General features: G+C 41.4%; 1 protein-coding gene across 3 annotated transcripts in view; it reads left to right on the forward strand.

The window, feature by feature from the left end:
- The first annotated feature begins 18377 nt into the window (after window positions 1-18377).
- sema5a (sema domain, seven thrombospondin repeats (type 1 and type 1-like), transmembrane domain (TM) and short cytoplasmic domain, (semaphorin) 5A) overlaps window positions 18378-20315 on the forward strand; it is a 136684-nt gene continuing 134746 nt past the window's right edge. Inside the window, exon 1 of one of the 3 annotated variants that reach the window (XR_012592250.1) lies at window positions 18378-18916. The gene's annotated coding sequence lies outside the window, so the exon portion shown is untranslated. The remainder of the gene's footprint in view (window positions 18917-20315) is intronic. The other 2 variants (XM_074622604.1, XM_074622603.1) reach the window with 2 other exon arrangements.

Below are 20315 nucleotides of genomic sequence, written 5' to 3' on the forward strand. Positions count from 1 at the left end.
CCACTGTAATTATATATGGAAAACTGAGCGTGCCTGTTAGGCTTCAGTTCTTTAGCAGCTCCTCTGGCAGGTTTAGCCATCTTTTTCATATTTGTTTCAAAAGTAAAAAGAGGTTTTGGACATTTATCAGCTACTGTGGCCTGTTTACAGAGAGGGTGATTTCCCACCATGCATCTGCAAAGTGTCCAAACATTAACATCTGCTCAAATATCATCAAATAATCATGTCAGCGTTTAAGCACGTGGCATGTCAGTTTGAGTGTAAACTGGCCACTAAACTGTGGAGCTCAACGGTTCCTCTGACATTTCAGTGGCACACAAAAGCATTGTTACTATTGATGTCTGTTTGCCTCCCGTGTGAAGGATTTGAGTAATGAAAAACACAAGTAGGAAGTGACAAAGTACATTCACTCAAGTGCTGCTCTTAGGTGAAAGTTTGAGATTAAAGATTTAACCAGTGTGTAATGTATGTGTAACGTCTCAGATGTTTATGGGTTGTTAGCAGTTGTACCAAAGAATGGTTTCTCCTGTAGTAGTTTATAAGTTGTAAGTAGTTTATAGAATATAACAAAAAAAATTATTTTACTCAAACACATACCAATAAATAATAAAACCAGAGAAACTGATAATTTTGAAGTGGTCTCTTAATTTTTTCCAGAGCTGTATATATATATTTATTTATTTATATTTATAAATATATATATATTTATTTATTTATTTATTTATTTATTTATTTATTTATTTATATATTTATTTATTTATTTGTGTAGCAGAACTTTGTTTTTCTTTTGTCCCATGAATCATCTCACGACCCCTCCGATTTATCTTGTGACCCTTGGGCTGGGAACTACCAGACTAGACTACCTAACTGTATACGAAGTAGATAAAACCACCTCCACTTCAACCAGCAGTAAAGTGCTGTTATGCATTTAAGCATCAGCATTAACAATCTAATAATGGCATAAGTAATAATATATAATTCAATACTTTAAGAACATTTAGCTGAAATACTTCTGTACATTTACTTAAGTAGGATTTAAAGTCAAACGCTTTTACTTGTAATGTAGTATTTTTACATTTTTATTAGTACTTTTACTTAAGTAAAATTTTAAGTCAAGCCCGTTTACTTGTAATGTAGTACTTTTTCATTTTTATTGGTAGTTTTACCTAAGTAGGATTTAAAGTCAAGCCTTTTCCTTGTAATGTCGTATTATTATTATTATTATTTTTTTTTTATTGGTACTTTTTCCTTAAGTAAAGGATCGGAGTACTTCTTCCAGCGCTGACGAACTGTTGTATGATCCATCATAAGTTTTCTAGAAGCCATCATCATCCAGAGGTGGGCATGCATGATATATCATTAGAGAATTTCATTTAAAGGTCACCTATTATGCAAAATGCACTTTTCCATGTCTTTTAAACATCAATATCTTTCCCCAGTGTGTCTACAGGCCACCATAGTATCATAAAAGACCATCCTCTCTCTTTTTCTCCTCCTCCGTTTGTCCGGAAATGGGTTCAGAAAAAAAAATCGCTTTTTTTCCTTCTCTTCTGACGTCATTAGAGAAATGCAAGCCATGTAAGGGTTTCCTGGTCGAACCAGAGAGAACCTTCAGTAGCTGACCCCGCCCCACAGCGCGTCACTGTCTCTCCTCCTCAACCTAACTTGAGCAAAGTCTGCAAGAACCAGCAGAACAGGCTTCATGTACTCCCATCATCTAAATATAACATGTTCTTTCACAAAGGCTTTATGTAATTACACTGTTTAAACAGATGATATTTATATATTATATATATTTGATGTCATGCATGTAGCAGAGTACAGGTAGTAAATAGTGACTTGTAAGCAACACAACACATTTCTGTTTCACAGTCAAACTTTATTTGAGTTGACAGATGACAATATTAATTATTCACAGCATTTGTAATCATCTCACCTGTTAGTTAGTTATGTTAACATGGTACAGGAGAAAGTCTTCAGCTCTGGTAAACTATGGTAAGCTAAGCTCCGGTGGTCTGTAGTCATGGTAACACAGAGACAGCTACTACTGTAAATAATATACCATTACTCTGATCTTCCATACATTTATCTTTTAGCAGAAATAATGAACTGACTACTGTTTCACATCTTCTATTTTCCACCCTGATGGTCGCTGTGTTTACACACCGTCTCATAGCGGTAGCATGTAGCTAATGGGGTTAGCTCTGTATCTCCCATCTGCTTTCAGCTATCTGCTCTCAGCTGTCTGCTCTCAGCTGTCTGCTTTCAGCTATCTGCTCTCCTCTGGGATGATTCTGTCGGTCATTTCTCACAGATGGATCTGTAAAGACAGACGTAAAACAGAGTGTATGTTTACGGTTTACAGAGTTGATGCATGAGGTAAACACTGAGTTAACTAACAGAGCTATAAATAGTATTATTTACCTGAGAGAAACCGTCAGGAAAACCTGGAATCTGGACCGCAGATGTTCATCATGTGTCGCCGATTTCTGATCAGATTCCTCCGGTAACGTGCGCTGGGTGAAGTTTCTGGTTTATAAACTTTAAAGTGGTTTATAAGCTCTATTCTAGCTGCCTCTCCCTCCACTCCTCTCTCCAGAGCTTCTCCGGGAGGGAGGGGGAGGGTGACGCTGTTGTTGTTGAGGACGTTTGATTGACAGAAAACACTGACCAATCAGAGCAGAGTGGGAGGAGACAGGCTGTGAATCAGTGGTTTTCAGACAGAGGCTGAATTAGGCTCTGAGGCAGGCAGACTCAGGCTGCAGTATGAGAAGAATAAAGGGTTTTTTGAACATTGCAGCATGTAAACATGTTCTAGTGTAACATTAAAATACATCTATGAACCTGGAAATGAGCATAATATGTGACCTTTAAAAAGCATTGATTAGTAATGAGGGATGTTCAAGGGATAAGTCAGAAAGAGTGATGTTATATGAAGGAAAGCAAGTTTTTAAAAGAGTGAAAGCAGGCTTATTCTTGAATGAGAGTGTGGTTTGCTTCACACAGTGTTTTTTAAGATACTGCTGTCCATACCAGCTTTCATCAACATCAAGTGTCAACAGCCTGATAAGCAGGTTCACCATGCCTCCTCGGTCCGCCACTACAGATGTAATCTAGAGGGCAGGGACGGCGTCTGTGCGATGACAGGATATGTGAGGATGTCTGAATGTCAGAAGGGAAGGATGAGCACCTGGTGCAGACAGGTATGTGTGTGAGCATAATGAGTTGGCAGTCAACATATCAGGTTGTTGAATTTTCAGAATTTGTTATAACCTGCTGGATATAATCATTATTAACGGCTATTTGTTGGTCTCTTGAGTCGGTATGTTTTGCATTTTTGATCTCAGAAAAATGCCTCCAAATGGAAAGCTGTCATCTAGGCAAGTAAGTTTGTGACTTATATATCCACGGCTAGGTTAATTTGAATGATGAAAAGTGAAAATTAGAAAACCCTCTCCTCAGCTGAGAGTCGGTGCAGAAACAGCTTGGAAATATATATATCTGACTTGCAGAAATGTTGTAATTCTTATCTGGAGTCAGTGTTCCAAAGTGTTGCATTCGCCCTTCAGCGTTTTGGGTTCGACGTGACGTGCATTTGCTCACTTTTTTTTTCTATTTTCTTTTTTTTTTTAAAGTACCACGAGTCGAAGAAGTGTGTCAGCTCCTTTCAAACAATGTCTCTCCGCTTGTGCAGTTTGTAGAGAAACTTCAAAGGTGCAGGTGCAGACCAGATTGAGTTTTTCTGGGAGCTGTCAATACACCAGACAAAGACCTGCAATACACAGAAGATGGGTGTTTGTGCAGGAAGCGGTGAGGGAAACAGCCGAGACAAGAGCAGACTGTAAATCCCTCTGAATGGTCTGAATCCTGCCTGACCTCTGACCTCGTATGTTAATTCTGCTTTTTCCACTGCTGGGCCTCGCCGCTCACCTGCCGTCCAACGCAACAACTTCCAAGTCTCTTTTGTAAAAAGACGCCTCCTGTCTGGTGCCTGGGAAACTTGTTCCCCGTTTATCAGCTTAGCGAGAATTTACATTTTAATTGAATCCCGATGTTTGGGCCAAACCAGACTTGCTGAGTAACTGGAGCTCCTTCACAGAGACGACTTACAGGCTTGAAGTGTGTGAGTCCACAAGAAGATGACAGGCAGTCAGACCCATTCACATTGACTATGCAGAATTCAACTTCATGTGCCAAGATTTGCTCATGCTGCCATCACCAGGAATATTCTTGGGTTGTGTGTGTGTTTGTGTGTGTTTGTGTGTGTGTAGGAATGTCACAAAACTACAGCCGGGCTTTGTGTGCATATTTACACATCAGCTTTTACGTATTTTAATGAGTTTGAACGTGCCAAGATTTTTCATGCTTCCATTGCCAGGGATATAGTTGGAACGTGTGTGTGCAGACGGCAGAGAATCAGAGTCGGGCTCAAGGTGTGTGTGTGTGTGTGTGATCTTGTACATCTATGTTTGTGAGGACCAATTTGAGTTTCAGACCTTCAAAGTGAGGACATTTTGGCCTGTTCGAGGGTTCAGACTTGGTTTTAAGGTTCAGGATAGAATTAGGGTAAGGGTAGGGGTTAGGCATTTAGTTGTGTTGGTTAAGGGTATAGGGGCTAGGGCTGTGATTCTCAAAGTGGGGTCCGTGGCACTTTTTCAGCGGGTCCGTGAAATAAAGTTTGTTATAAAGTTTGCATAAATTATAAAATTGTGCTGTATCATTAAAGTGCATATATACGAAACCATCTGCGCCAACAAGCATATTGTGTCCGTTATTCACACCCACTTTAGTTTTGGGCCAATACAAACTCTGATATGATTGTAACACACAGCAATAAGTTCATTATTTTTAAGTTGAAGCACTTACTGAAAGTCAGCTTTAGACTGGTAAACTTAAATGTCTGGATTTATTAGGACTTTGCCAGTGTTGCTACTGTTCATTTTATGAAAGCTTTTAAGATCAATTGTTTGAAAAGTATAATTGCTGTTGAGTTGAGTCCAAGTGCAATTTGAATAAAATCGCCCTCTGTTTAAAGTATATAAGTGGTATTAACAGGATTCAAATTGAAATGTGTATCACTATGAAACAAGTCTGAAGTATTTAGGTTGAAAAGTTTTAGTCTGCAAATGGTTCCAATGGCATCTAAGAGTACAAATGATAGTAAGCATATGCTTAATTGGTGTTGCGATTATGAGGAGGGTACTTGGAAAAGTGTCTCCCCTGTAAGGGGAACATTTGAGAACCCCTGGGCTAGGGAATGCATTGTGTCAATGAGTGTCCTCACAAAGATAGCAGTACAAGGATGTGTGTGCGTGTGTGTGATAGAGCGCTCCATCACACTAATTAGGATGGACGCGTCCACTCCTACTCTCTCTTTGATGTGGCATGTTGGCCAACTCTGCTGATGGTGGAGATTCTGTCTAATAAGATATTAGATAAAAGATATGATTCGTCAGCACCTGTCTTTGTTTGGTCGACCTTTCACATCTATTTAGAATATTATATCAGACAATATGGGGGGTGCGTGCTATGGGGCCCGGGTTGATATGCCTGGTGGGTTTGTGGTGTTTACATTATTTTACTTGTTGTGTATTAACAGAGATCTGGTGAGTCATAACTTTAATTTAAGGTATTAATTTGTCTTTTAATATCACCTAAATCTAGAAATATCACCTTCACCACATTCAAAGATAAAATGCAGCATCTTCAACCATTTCAGCAGCTAATTTTCAACACTAAGGTGAAGGGCTTAAACTAACGGTTATTTTTAATATCAAATAATCTGCGGTTTAGTTTCTCAATTAATCAAATTATAGATGGTCTATAAAATGTCTCAATTTCCTGGACCATAATGGTAAATCTGGTATTATCTATGGTGAGCAAAAAGTCAGGGGGATCAGCAAAGCCATTAGGATTCATCTTCTGGACACCAGAGTGTCAGGAACAGATATACTTTTAATGCAGCCATCCCGCTTTAAAAACTATATAAACTATACACATTTTTGCCAATTAATCTTAATTTATCGATCAATCAGCTAGCTTTGAGGCTATTATCTTTATTATAATTATTCAATTACAAAAAGTTTTTGTCTCATCTAGGGCTGTCAATCGATTATAATATTTAATCGCATGATTAATCACGATTAATTGCAAATTAGTCACACATTTTGTATCTGTTTGAAATGTACTTTAAAGGGAGATTTGTCAATTATTTAATACTCTTATCAACATGCGATTCGGCATGTCTGTAAAGGGGAGACTCGTGGGAACCCATAGAACCCATTTCTATTCACATACATCTTGAGGTCAGATGTCAAGAGACTCCTTTGAAAATGGCCATGCCAGTTTTTCTTCGCCAAAATTTAGCGCAAGTTTGTAGCGTTATTTAGCCTTCTTTGCGACGAGCTGGTATGACATAGTTGGACAAGGTTTTCTAGTTTCATATGATACCAGTATCTTCACTGTAGCTTTAAAACTGAGCCCGCTACAACCTCCGGAAGATTGACTGCGTAAATGCGTTAAAAAAATAAATGGCGTTAAAACTAATTTGTGTTAACACGTTATTATCGCGTTAACGTTGACAGCCTTTTTCTCTGCTCTCTCCTCTCTCTTTACGTCCTCGTGGTATTACAAGGTCTAATATGACGGATTTCATAGTCTCAAAGCAAGTTAATAGTTTGAATTAAGCTGCTAGAAACACTGTTTACCCTCTCTCCTTCAAGATTGAATTAAGTCCTCTGTTTGAAAATGTCTGCTCTTCCCATTTTCTCATTAGACTGGCACCGGCGCTATTTCAAAGGCATTATTCTGTGTATTTGCTCCACAAAGAACCAGGTAAAGGAGCGCACTTACTCTGTGTCTCATTGGCACCGGTATGGACGGAAGCCCAAGCCATTACAATGCAATTAAAATGCATTAAAATGCTAATTCCGATTGTTATTATTACATTATTTCCAGACTGTGGCACCTGCAGCCTCCATCCAAGTGCTGCTCACTGCAACGAGATGGTGATTAACTTCTGCATTATCGCCCTGATAAAGAGCAACTGAAAAGTCAAGAGCATAAATTGAACGACAGGCTGCCAGCGCCAGTTTCCAAAAGAAGTCATTAGGATCCCGACTAATTACATCTAGTCTGACCTTCCAGTCTCATTGCTTCAACCACGAACAAATATAGTTCTTCTCTCTGCTTGTACTTCGCGCATGTGAAGATGGAAATAAAGTTGTGGTAATGGACGGCGGCAGCGGCGGCGACATTGTAACTTGTGCTTTGGCGGGACACTGGAAAGTTATAACAATAAAGCAGATAAGAGTTAATTAACTGATAATGGCGCTCTATTCTCTGAGATGAAAAGTCAGTGAATAGAAATGAAAGGGTGGGAGTCAAAAAGAAAAGTGGACGTTCTCTAGATCTCAAAGAGAGGCTGATAATTTTATTCCTCCTGATTGAGTTTCACATTGGGGTGGCTTGAACGCCAAGAGTGCTGAGTAATCTTCATCGCAGCTGCCACAACAATGTACTAAACCGAGGAGTATGAATTTCATCATGTCTTTTTCTATACAAATTGCATGACAGGCTTCTCGGAGGAAACACTACACCTGTTACATCAAAGCCTTTGATCTCTTGGTGATGACCTCTTTTATTCGCTCCTATTCTTCCTCCGAAACCCCAGCATAATAAGACAGCAGAGCAAATCGATAGCAACAGCGAACCCAAAGGTGTGCCGTTCTGGGGGGAAGTAAACTTAACAAGAGGGCAAAGAAAAACACAGTTCTTCCTTCCTGTACGCGCCGCCTTTTGATCAACTTTCCAGCTGGCCAAGTCGAGGGGGGTTTTATCGGCTCTATCCTCCTCCTCCTCCTCGTCCTCCTCGTCTCACAGATGAGAAACAATGTGCTTTATTCCATTACACTGTAAATCCAATCTCATGCTTCACGCTCCGCAGAAGAGTAGCAGAAAGAGGGAATGAATGAGACGGCGTCGGGGAATGTTGACACAATCCCTAAGGCGACACCGGTCGGTCATCGGGGTGCATTTGAGGGATACTGAGCAATTAACCAATCAATCAGGGGGCTGATGGGGGGCCTCGTGTAGCCATTATGGTAATGCATGTATCGCTGAAGTGAGAAGGGTGCACTTTGCTCCACAAATCAGGCTGTTTATTCATCTTGTTGTCTATTCCAACCGAGAGGTCACACTTGGGAAATCAGTGCCCTTCCTGAGGGAAAGCTTTCAATTGTACAATTAAGAAATAATTAGCATTTTGCTGCTTAAAATGTAGACTTGCACAGATAAAGTCTGCTTCGTTATCACCATAGAGGTCAATAGAGCACATCCGGGTCTTATAAAAGCAAATGAAAATTTTCCGAACACGATGGGCTTCGAGAACGAATGTCTCCGTGTCTGCTGTTGACTCTCCCAGACATCTGATGAACGCCCGAATTAATAATGGATTGGGAGGAAATAAATAATTAATTCTTTAAATCTGTTGCAAACAGCTTGTAATATTCACTGATCTATCTCCTGCATGATTCACGCAGCAATATAATACCTTTTAAAAAAGCCCAGAAGCGATGTGCCTCCACCACTCAGGAAAAGACCAGAGCGGCGTTCGTCTCCTGGCGTCAGTTAACAAAATGTCTCGCATATGGAACAGTCTCCGTTAGGTGTTGCGTGCTGAGGAAGCTGATTATGACTAATGCCGTAGAGAAAAAAAAAAGCCCTGCTCAGGATCTAATATTTAATATTGCAACAAAAATGCAAGCTGCAAATATCATCTAACATAATCGACATCTTCACTGACTGATGCCACCTCAATCGCTCCGGGGTTTAAACTCATTTTTAAATATTGTATTTTTTAATATTGTCTCTTCTCTGGTTAATCATATTTTTCGTAATTACACTGTTGATACAGTTAGTAAGTTATGTTTTAATTATTCAGAAAGTCTTGTTGACGCCAATATCTCTGAATCTCAACAACTATTAGAACGTTGACATGTAGAGGAGTGATTTGGACTAAACTTCGTACGTTCATGGTTCCCAGATGATGAGCGCTGATGACCTTGATGATCTCCTGACTTTTCCTCTATCGCCACCACGAGGTTGACATCTGTGGCTTTGAGTGAAATATCTCAACAACTATTAGATGGATTGTTGGGAAATTTGGTTCAGACATTCATGTTCTCATCAGGATGAATTGTAATCACTTTGGTGATTCCTCCACTTTTAATTATCAGGTTTAAATTTGCTCAATACTTTTTGTGTATGACTAAATACCTGTAAAGCTAATTACAGTCAGCCTCAGCTGTAATTTGTGTTAAGTGGTAATTAGCAAATGTTAGCATGCTGATGTTAGAAAACAGCCCTGTGTTGAAGGGGACATATCATGAGATATCGTGCACATACATTTGGGTATTTGGAGTGTCTACCAACCTACAAACTGTGAAATTAGACAACCCAGTCCGTTTTTTTGTGGGCTGTCTAGATCAGATGTGATTCAAAAAGTAATTTAGATTTAACTCCCCTTCCTATGTCACATGCTGGCTCATTAGAATATACTGCAAACTGCAAGCCAATCAGAGCAGACTGAGCTTATTTGGGAGGAGGTCTTAAAGAGACGGGCGCTAAAACGGAGCGTTTCAGACAGAGGGTGAATACAGGTATATTCAGACAGACGGTATGAGAAAAATAATAGTTTTTAGAACATTAAAGTATATAAACCTGTTCTAGTAGAAACCCAAAATACAAGTATGAACCTGGAAATGAGCATGATATGTCCCCTTTAAAACAATGCAGGTGGCTATGTTGGTGGTGTTGATGCTGTTTAAGGTGCCGGTGAGACAATGAAATATGATCGGAGTAACCGAACAATGCATTTCAAGGCTTATCGGACGCCAAAACACTACGCAATGATTTATAACACTCACAAACAGGATTTTACAACTTTTATCGCGGTGCCAATTATTCGCGATCAGGAATGTGCGCTTGCATGTATGTGATTGGCCAACGCAACACCTTGCCGGATGATGTCAAGTTGTGTTATGGCAAAGGTTGAGTCTAGTTGAGCCTACTATGCTGTGCCGCCAAACTGGCTCCATTTAAATGAATGAAATGACTGTATTTTTTCACGCAGTTTGAAGAGTCGATCTGAATGATGCCTGAAAGGCTGTAGACTTGATCGTTTTTGAGCGTTCAACGTTCAAAATGAGATTGAAATCCAACCAAATTCCAAATTGTTTATAATCATCTACTGTATCAACTTTGAATTTAAAAAAACAGTCAGAAGGTCGTGACACCTCACATAAGCTGCATAGTTGTTTAACCAGTGACACCACCTTTGAGTCTATTACCGAAATTGATTGGTTAGATAACTTCACTATTAAGCAGTGTGTAACACCCACTAACAGTCCCACAGTCACACCCCTTTACTCAGCAGAGTATGCTGCTTTTAAAATTCTTCTTCCACCATGAGATGATGCTTTTTCAGTTTAGTGCAAAAGCACGCAGTCTGGCCAATACCATTAAACCATTATGAACTGTAGTCTCTTGTTCTCCTTTGAATTCCTGCTTTTAGAGGCACTTTACTTCACATGAGCTGTCTCCTTGTAGTTTGTCTAGCGTACCCTGACTGAAGTGTTCAGACATTTGCTTTCATCTTGTCCAAAGGCATGCCTCAAAGATGGGGAAAAGGTGAAAGTAACTCCGGGAGGTGGGGAGGGGAAAAAAGGCTTGTTCAAAGCCAAAGCAAAAGAGTGTCTTCCTTTTTGCCGAGTGGCCTAAATTTCCTGAAAACAAGCAGGTGCTTCCATCTTATAATGCCATTTTGACGCTTCCTGTTCTGCTGTGCGGAGACAGCTAGAGTCTCGTGGACTCGCTCTCTCGTATCGGCAGGCAGAGCAGCTCTTAAGACAACTTCAGAGAGAAGTGTGTCTAAATATACTCACAGGTAAATCATCGCCCCAACGTACAGGTTTTTTTTTTTTGATAAATGGAAAAATAAATATCAGACTCTACCTCCTCCACACAGCATTGACTTCTAACCTCCAACTGGAGAGCTGCCGGTAATTGAAATTAATTAACTTGTCCAAAGTGAGGCAAAAACAATTACCCAAGCACCCCCTTGCTTGTCAACAAAGTTGGTTTCTCGTGAGAAGAATGGGCAGCGTATTACAGTCCTTTGCTGTTGGCCCCTACAGGAGACGTGCAGAGATGATGGATGTCTGTATTTCCAGTGGTGCCTTCCTTCTAATGAGTTCCTGTGCCATATTGCAGGCTCATTATGAAAAAAAAACAGGATCTGCATTACTGAGAATAATAAGAAACGATAATATCCCGGTAATGACTATGATTATTATCAGTTAATGCAAGTTTTGCTTGCTGTTGTCAGCCTCGCTGCTTATTTCCCTTCCCTTTAATGGGGCGGTTTATGAAAGCCAATGTTATGTAAAGGATATAAAGATTATAGCTCTGTAATATACAAAGCCAGCCATGTGCTACATTCACCAAGAGAATACATATTTTAATGTAAGTTAAACATTTCTTCCAAGCTGTTCAATTTCTGCAGTCTGTGTACAGCCGTTAGACTAGCAAACTGTGAAAGCCCTTCAGATTTCTTTGACATTTTTTTCCCCTCTGCAGACCTAAGAAGCACACATAAATCAAAGTTTCTCAAAAACTCTGGAGATAGAAAAGCAGCGTAGCGAGAAGACCAATCTTGATTTCCTGTGCACACCTGCTTAGAGTGCATCACGGTTCACGCAAATACCAACTCCCTCCACGTTGGTCGGTCTGCTGCAGGGTCTAGCTCTGTTTTGTGTTTGCATGGGAGAGTGAGAAAGACAGAGACAAAAGGAACAAAGTATTTCATGTTTTTTGTCTGTAACATCAGAGTGTTTGATGCATGTGCCTTCAGTTATCGAAGGGTACACTCGTGCATTGAGAGAACAGACAACGAGAGGCAAGATAGTGTGTAGCTGAGTTAGAAATTGGAGGATTTATCCATGTTTGCTGAGACAGTTTGGCCAGTGTTGTTGGTGAACAATCACTTCATCCCCCTGCGGCCTCGAGGAGCAGCGTACACTTTATCTGTCTGCTTAATCTGGGATGTAAACCTCCACTGACTATGAAGTGGAGGCGGGAAAGTGGCTGTGACTGCAGGATGATCTTCCGCAGATAAGGTTGTATTTTTAGCTGATAGCATTGCCAAAGTAATACAAGGTCCTATAAAGTAACACTCAATATGGTGGTTCATATGACTGGACAATTTCAAGCTATGTAAATGAAATGTGAATTCTTTAATTGAGTGGTAGTCCCCTTTTAACTCCGGGTCTGCCTCCAGAAGATTACAATACACAGGAGATGGTGGTGGTTTTCCCCACTGTGGCTCCTCTGGATTATACGCGCCTTGAGTACTTACATAAGTGGCTTTATTTTTCTATCCATTTAGCCATGGGTAGCTTTTGCCTACTTTATCTTCACTTAAATTGCTTTTGGCTTCCCAAAATTACTGACTGGGAATAAAATATCTTCTTAACACAGAGGAAAATCAGCCGACTGCACTGAATGGAGAACACCATGCCCGGCAGTCACATACATAATTGTCCTCTACAGCCTCACCCCTCTCCATTTTGACATTAATTAATCTCAGGCAATCTCCAAACTGCCCATGGGGCCAAGACCTCACGCCTCCAAACCTTCTATTCCCATGATTGAATTTCACAGAGTTCATCTCTCCAGCCCTTAACTTTGCCACTTTGCTAATGGTGGTTGAGAAAAAAAGAAGACACTAAAAAAGAAGAGTAGAAGAAGAAAAAAAAACTCTCACCATCAGCCGTATTCTTTTTGCGATCCATCATGGGCCATAGAGGGGAGGACAAAGACAAATACAGCCAGCCAGGATCTGGGCAGAAAGCGAGAAAGATGACCCCACCGGACTCTGGTGCTGCATTTCATTATCTCATGCAGTCCATTCATTCACTACCTTCGGACGGACCGGGCCCCAGGAACACTCGATCACACCTCTACGCTGCACAAGAATAAGATGAAGGTGGTGTAAACTTCCATAATGATGTTATAAGTGAGAACTCGCAGGGAGTGTAAACTTCACTCAGTGAAGTATTCTGTTTTACAACAGACTCTGACCTTGTTTTGAATTTTAAAACAAGACGAACAGCCACGCTAGCGGCTCCGTGAGGCTGTTCTTAAAGGCACAGCGGTGCCGTTAGTTTTGCAGGTATTTGGTCATAAACCATCGACCGCATATAATAAATGTACGTAGTCACCTTCGATGCCAACCATTGGTTTGTGGACTTGGTTTTGAAGCGTCAAATTCAGCTGTCGCCATCTTGGTTTTTTTGCAACCAGAAGTGACACGAATGGGTGGAGCTAAGTACAACCGAACGCTGAATACGACATTTTTAGGCGAACAAAATGTTGCGATTAACTTTCATGAACTGGAAACACACTGTGAAAGAGTTAACGTTCTAACACGAAAACGTGGACAACTCCCAGACCGGACAACACCGTGGTAGCGACCTGTCAGTCACAAGGTAGCTGCGCCCTAAAGCATACCCTGCTTTATGGACCATAATTTACTAAATGAACATCATGCTGTATTGAACAAGACTTGAAACTAGTGATTGAGACCATAAACTCATGTTTACAATGTTTACTATTTTCTCATAGACTTCTATACAATCAGACTTCTTTTTGCAACCAGAGGAGTCGCCCCCCGCTGGCTATCAGAAAGAATGCAGGTTCAAGGCACCTCAGCATTGGCTTCACTTTTCAGACGTGGAGGTTGCACACTGTCCTAACCCAAAGTATTGGAGAAATAAAAGTTTTGACCTGATGATGGTTCTGGATGAAACGTTTATGGATCACCAAAAGTGTTATAATTAATCCTTAGAGGAACGAGAATGTGTGTGCCAAATGCCATGGCAATCCATCCAATACTTGTTGAGATATTTCACTGAACCGAATATGTCCATCTGCTGTTAGCACTAGAGGAGAAGTCTGAGGATCACCAAAGTGTTTAGGATTCATCATCTAGGACTCATGAATATCTACGCCAAATTTCATGAAAGTCAAACCAATAGTTGTTGAGATATTTCAGTCTGGACCAAAGTGATGGACCACCCCTCAGACCGACAATGAAAATCCCTAGAGCCATGACTAAAATAAAAGTCAGGGGTCAAAGTATCAATAAGCATTATCTCAGATCTGATAAACTTCAGCCTCTTAATAATCCTGCTGAGTCTGTCACCTCCAGAACTGCTGTCCCCGCTGTCGCAGACATACTTCCTCTGACACAGTGACAGTTATGGCATCATTGCCCAATCCTTCCTCCTGTGGAGCGTGGCAGTGAAAGTAGACTTTTTGTGGAGTCCTGGCACTACAAGGCCATGGATGCTGCTGCTGCAGGGGTGCAGTAAAGGCTGAGTAAGCCTGAGAAATCGCATGGCTTTGGCCCTGCTGCAGCGCGGGACGGCTCATTGAGTCTGCAGGTATGGCGCTCAGAGTGAGGAATGACTGCAGTCTCTCACAGCTGGCTGGCTTTTCTCTCTTGTTCTCACCCATGCTATCTTTTCATATTCCTCCCTCTAACCCCTCCTGGGAAATGACCCCGTCTCTCTTTCACTCACCTGTCCTTTCACCTCTCTGAGTCACTCACAATCGCGCATATGCGAAAGCACCAGAGTGTGCCCAAATCTCAACCCCCGCGTGTGAAAAAATGTTGCATTCATGTGTCAGTGAGCGTGTGTGTTTTGCATGTCCCAGTGGCCGGCTGGTTGGCTGGCTGTGTTTGCAAGGTGTGAGCTGACCTGGGGCTCGGAAACGGCACAGAAACTGCGTGACAGATGGCCTGTTTGAGAGAGGGATTTTGGGGGCTCGGATACGCGGTTTGGCACCAAAGCGAGGGCTTGGCCTGCTGTTAGCATCAACCCCCCTCCCTTCCATCACTATGTATAGACACACATAACAGCACACAAGCCAGTACAGATGCACAAGAGGCAAAAACTAAATAGACATTCCAGGGAGTACTCTTCAAATTAGTATTTTATCCCCCCTCTGGTTTGGCTTTTTTTTCTGTAACATAAAAGTTGGCCTTCACTTTCTTTCATGACGACATTACTTTGAACATTTTATTTGGTCACTGCACTTAGTAGACGACAAAGAATATAAAACCCCCATTTCTTCAAAAAAGCTGAGAGATGAAACGCTACACAAACACACAGCGACACACTCACAAATACACCCTACTGAGATCTTATACGACCAGGTGAAATATAGGAGGCTCCTTCTGAAACAGACATTTTTGTGGGTTGCCTGGCAACTTGTGTTCGTTTGCTTGACATCAAAACAGGAATGCTGAGCAACAATGGTGGCCACCTACACCCACAACCACAAACACGCCAGAGGAGACTTGAAAGCCATTGTCGGTTTGATTCATTCTTTATCTCAGGCCTCCCATCATGAACTAATGTACTCAAAACCCATCCATCACTGGGCCTGATGGCTCATTCGGAGTCACTGCATTATTTTTACTGATGATACTACTGCTCTCTCGGTGCAGCTCAGGCATCCGAAGCCTCACTCTGAAGCTCAGCTGGAGCTCTGTGGGTTTTTACGCTTTTAAAACATCTATTGTACGGGAGAGCGAACCATGCAGAGTGAAAGCGAGTCTGCAATTCCTGAAGCGAGGAGAAAAAGTTCTGGAGGTCACAGCAGCACTTTTAGTGGATGAAACTGTATTTGATGATTTTCTAACTTTAGTTTATTGTTTTGTCAAGCGCTGTCACGGCCTTTGGCGTGCCATACCTTCATCCAATCTGTTCTGATATTTTAAGAAAGCTCCCTCTGCGCAGCAACAGAAAGGAAAAGGTTACCCACGCATTTCCCAGAGTCGCACGGAGGCCACTTGAAATGTAAATCTCAGCTTTGCTTCCCCTTCCTCCCCCCCTTCCTCGTGGGTAGCTACATTTTTATGAAAATTACCTGATTTGAATATAGATGTGGGTATACAGGAGCCGAGGCATTTCACAGAAGCACGTTCCTATTGAAGGAAGAGGCGTATTAACAGGCTGTTGTTGACTACGTGTCTGTCAAAAAGACAGACACACACTTGCTGTCATAGCCCTAAAGCTGTGTACGACACTCTTTGGGCTTTTGAAGCTTGATAGAGGCTGCCTTCATTCACCAGAAGATAAATAGGTAATTGAACTGGGGATGTCACTGTTAAAATACACAAAGGAACAGAAACACAGTGCTGTCGCTCTCCATCTTGCTCCCCTCTCCTCACACACACACACACACACACACACATACACAGTGGCGGACTCACACTGTCTGAGAGACATGGGCGAAAAAAATAAAAAGGGCACCAGCTGCATGTGGTGGGGCACCAGCGCGCAGAAGGTTGTCTAGCGTGCAGGGCAGTCTAGAGGCCACTCCATCATGTTTTCTCCACTGAAAGGGCACCTGAGTGGGCACTTTATCCTGTTTTATATACTGAAAGGGCATCTTGGTGGGCACTACATCATGCTTTCTCCACTAGAATGGCACCCTAAAGGGCACTTCATCATGTTTTCTCGACTGGAATGGCACCCTAGAGAGCACTTCATCTTGTTTCCACTACTGGAAGGGCACCCTAAAGGGCACTTTATCCTGTTTTCCATACTGGAAGGGCAAGTTAGAGGGCACTTCATCATGTTTTCTCCACTGGAAGGGCACCCTAAGGGCACTTCGTCATGTTTTCTCCACTAGAATGGCACCCTTAGCTGTTCGTCATGTTTTCTCCACTGGAAGGGCACCCTTAGGGCACTTCGTCATGTTTTCTCCACTAGAATGGCACCCTTAGGGCATTTCGTCATGTTTTCTCCACTAGAATGGCACCCTTAGGGCACTTCGTCATGTTTTCTCCACTAGAATGGCACCCTTAGGGCACTTCGTCATGTTTTCTCCACTGGAAGGGCACCCTTAGGGCACTTCATCATGTTTTCTCTACTAGAAGGGCACCCTAGAGTGCACTTTATCATGGTGTCTTCATTTAAGACACCGAGTCCACCGGTGCACACCCACACTCATATCTGTCATGGCATATATACTTTCTGAAAAGATCAATTTGCTGTTGTGGAAGAATTAATTTCTCTCTTTACTGCTCATTTTCTCTGTTAAGGAAATGTTTTGGCTGCATGTCGCAATTACAAAACACTTCAGCCACAATATTGGACAGCTGGGTCCCAGTGGCAGATGTACAAGACAGGGTTCAAGCCCCACTTTCAGTAAGCATCCTTGAAAACTGAATCCTTATCAGCTCTGTCACAGAGAGCGCAGTTGTGAGGATCTGCAGGTGAAAAGACCCCTAAAAATGAAAGGTTTTGGATGCCTATAAGAAGAGTTATACGTCCAAATATATAGTTTTAAAACTCCCACATTGACATGCAAAATGCTCAAGGAGTGAGTGCTTTTCTTAGGCTGATGTTGACCTAAAAATGCGATCCTGATTTGATTGTTTTTTTTTCTTTCCCTCTCTGCTACTGTAGGTGTCTACCCCACGAATAGGCGGCTGGGTACAATGTTTATTGTATATGTACAGTTAAAAAAATTAAAAAAATGGAAACACTCTTTTAAGTACATGCTGCTCATTACATCCCGACGATGTGAGGAGCAGCAGCTCTATCAGAACTTTCAAAACCAACTTAAAACGTCTGTTGAAAGCTGCTCAGCTCTGTACTCACTGATCTTTATTCAATGGTCTTCATGACTCGCTTTTACTTCACAAGCATACTTTGTGATGTGCTATTGTGTGTAGCTGTGTATTGTGCGTTTTGTATGTTCTTTCTTGTATGACTCTAGTATGTTCCTTTTGTTTTGATCTGCCAAGGGACTTACAGATGTGAATTAGCTTAAAGCTATAATCTGGTACGGTGCATCAAATGTTGACATGTATGTTTTAAACTGTACATGGTCCCTTTTTAAATAAAATAAAATAATAATAATAATGCTACAAACATGTACATTCCTTGATCATGTAAAGTGTCAAGGTCTCGAAATAAAAATTAATTAAAAAAAGGTTTTGGATGCCTATCACAAGAGTTCTACGTCCAAATATATAGTTTTAAAACTCCCACATTCACATGCAAAATGCTCAAGGAGTGAGTGCTTTTCTTAGGCTGATGTTGACCTCTGACCTCCTTGGAAGAGACAGGGGGAATTTATAACAGCTGGAATCAATAGAGCACCATATAGAGGTGAAGATGTCCAAATAGCTGTCCAAATGTTATAGACAGCACCACTTGTAGCTCCCACCGCGGTTAGTGGGCTGTATTCCTCTCCTCCACCTGCAGGACAGCTGTGCGCCGCTGCTGCCACGTTTCTCTCCTCGCTGCTGGAGTGGACGCGCGCAAAGTGGGGGCGCACTCCTCAGCCTTCAAAACCCCCTATAGCTGCTGGTGAGATGCGCAGCTGTGACTGACTGACTGAGCATCGGACACATCAACCCACCTCCACTTGGCTTTTTTTTTTGTGTGCACTTGTAAGCTCTGACTGTTTTTTAGTTAAAGGACAGTTTTTGCTTTTTGGCACCCCCTCCTTTAAAGAGCGGAGGCACATTGTCTGTGGCGCAGCGCGGCGACAGCTCGGTGTCCGGTTACAAACCGAGGAGCCACCGTGCACAGAGCGCTTCTCTGTGGGGCAGAAATAGCACACAGTGCTCCGGAGGGACGAGAGAGAGCACAGAGAGGAATCTCTGCGGAGACAAGAAGGAGTTTTTACCGAGACGCAGCAGAACGGAGGATATATCATCTTTTATTTTTGGTTTTCTCCAGCACCGTATAGCACTACTCTTCTTCTCACCGGGACAAGACAACGCAGCTTCGCTCTCTGCTAGATGAACCGGTGTTGGGCACCTCACTTGGTAAGTTTTATTATAGATTATGATTATTATGATTATAATATATCTCTTCTGCAGGAAGAAGGTGTTTTTTGTTTTTTCCTGCAAATAAACCCCATGACTTTTACTGCTTGTCATATATTTTCTGTCATATACACTATTTTATTCTCATTTTACAGTCAAATCACAAGTTAAAATAAGTTAAAAACATGCTGTAAACATGCATTAATCTCTTAGTAACCATAAAATAATTCACAAATCCAAAAGCCCCACAACATACTGCAAATAACCCCCATGACTTTTTACTTGCTTGTCATATATTTTCTGTCATACACTCTACTTTACAAGTTAAAATAAGTAAAAACATGCTGTAAATATGCAAGAATCTCTTAGTAACCATGCAATATTTCCCAAATCTGAAAGCCCCACAATATACTGTAAATAATCAGTTTGAGAAGTTTTGCTTTTTTGCTTTGCAATGTGTGACCACATGGTGGTGCTGGCAGAGTGCAACCATCACCAGGTTCCTCCATCATCATCATCATCATCATCAGATCTTTATACTGTATTCTACAAAATTAATTTCCTCTTCCAATATGACAATTGATCAGGGTCTGGTATCATATAACCAATAGTCTCATAAGTCGTCTGCATTCAGTGCACAAACATAAGCATGGGGGTAATATGACTGGTCATGATTATAAAAAAGAAAATAGTCTAGAAGAAAAGAAAAAAAGCTGTGTTGGAAATGTCAGTGCCCTGAGAGCCCAAATGCAAATTGAGAAATGTTCACACTCCGTTGTTAATTGTGTTAAGATTTCTGAATATAATAAGAGTGTTTCATCAGTGGCTGCAGGTCAGTTGTCTCTGCTTTTATGTGTGACCTTTTAAAAGTGTATTTGCTGCTAAATATTCAGTTCTGCCTGAATATTTTCATTCGGTGAAATGAAGTCACTGTTTGGAGGAGATGAACAGAAATGTGTGGCCTTTTAAAAAGAGACATGCTGCTGCAGTCGCGTACAGTTTAAAACTTGTATTTCACATTTAATGAAAGTGACTAGATGTGCCTAAAAGTTCCTTTTATTCTCCACATCCCTTTTGTTGGACCTCGAAGGACCTTCCAGTCATGCACCTCAAACATCAGGCTTCCCACACAATGGGTATAGAGCCAATGCTGAGGCCTTGAAGGTTTCTAAGGTTTTTTTGTAAAAATGTCACAAAAAAAGTTATTTAACAAGTAGTCTAAGACCTTCATTTGAACTTTTTCTTATGTTCCAAATGAAACCGAGCATTTTCTCCTCCACAAAAGCTGCCCTGACACAGCATCCCAGTGTCTGTGAGCGGGTTCAAGAAGATTAGATGGTAAAAGCTGTTTGTGCTGTAGGTGAGAAACAGGATTTGTGTTGTGAAAGAGACTGATTGG

Source organism: Sebastes fasciatus, chromosome 21 (genome assembly GCF_043250625.1).
Source record: "Sebastes fasciatus isolate fSebFas1 chromosome 21, fSebFas1.pri, whole genome shotgun sequence".
Taxonomy (NCBI): Eukaryota; Metazoa; Chordata; class Actinopteri; order Perciformes; family Sebastidae; genus Sebastes; species Sebastes fasciatus.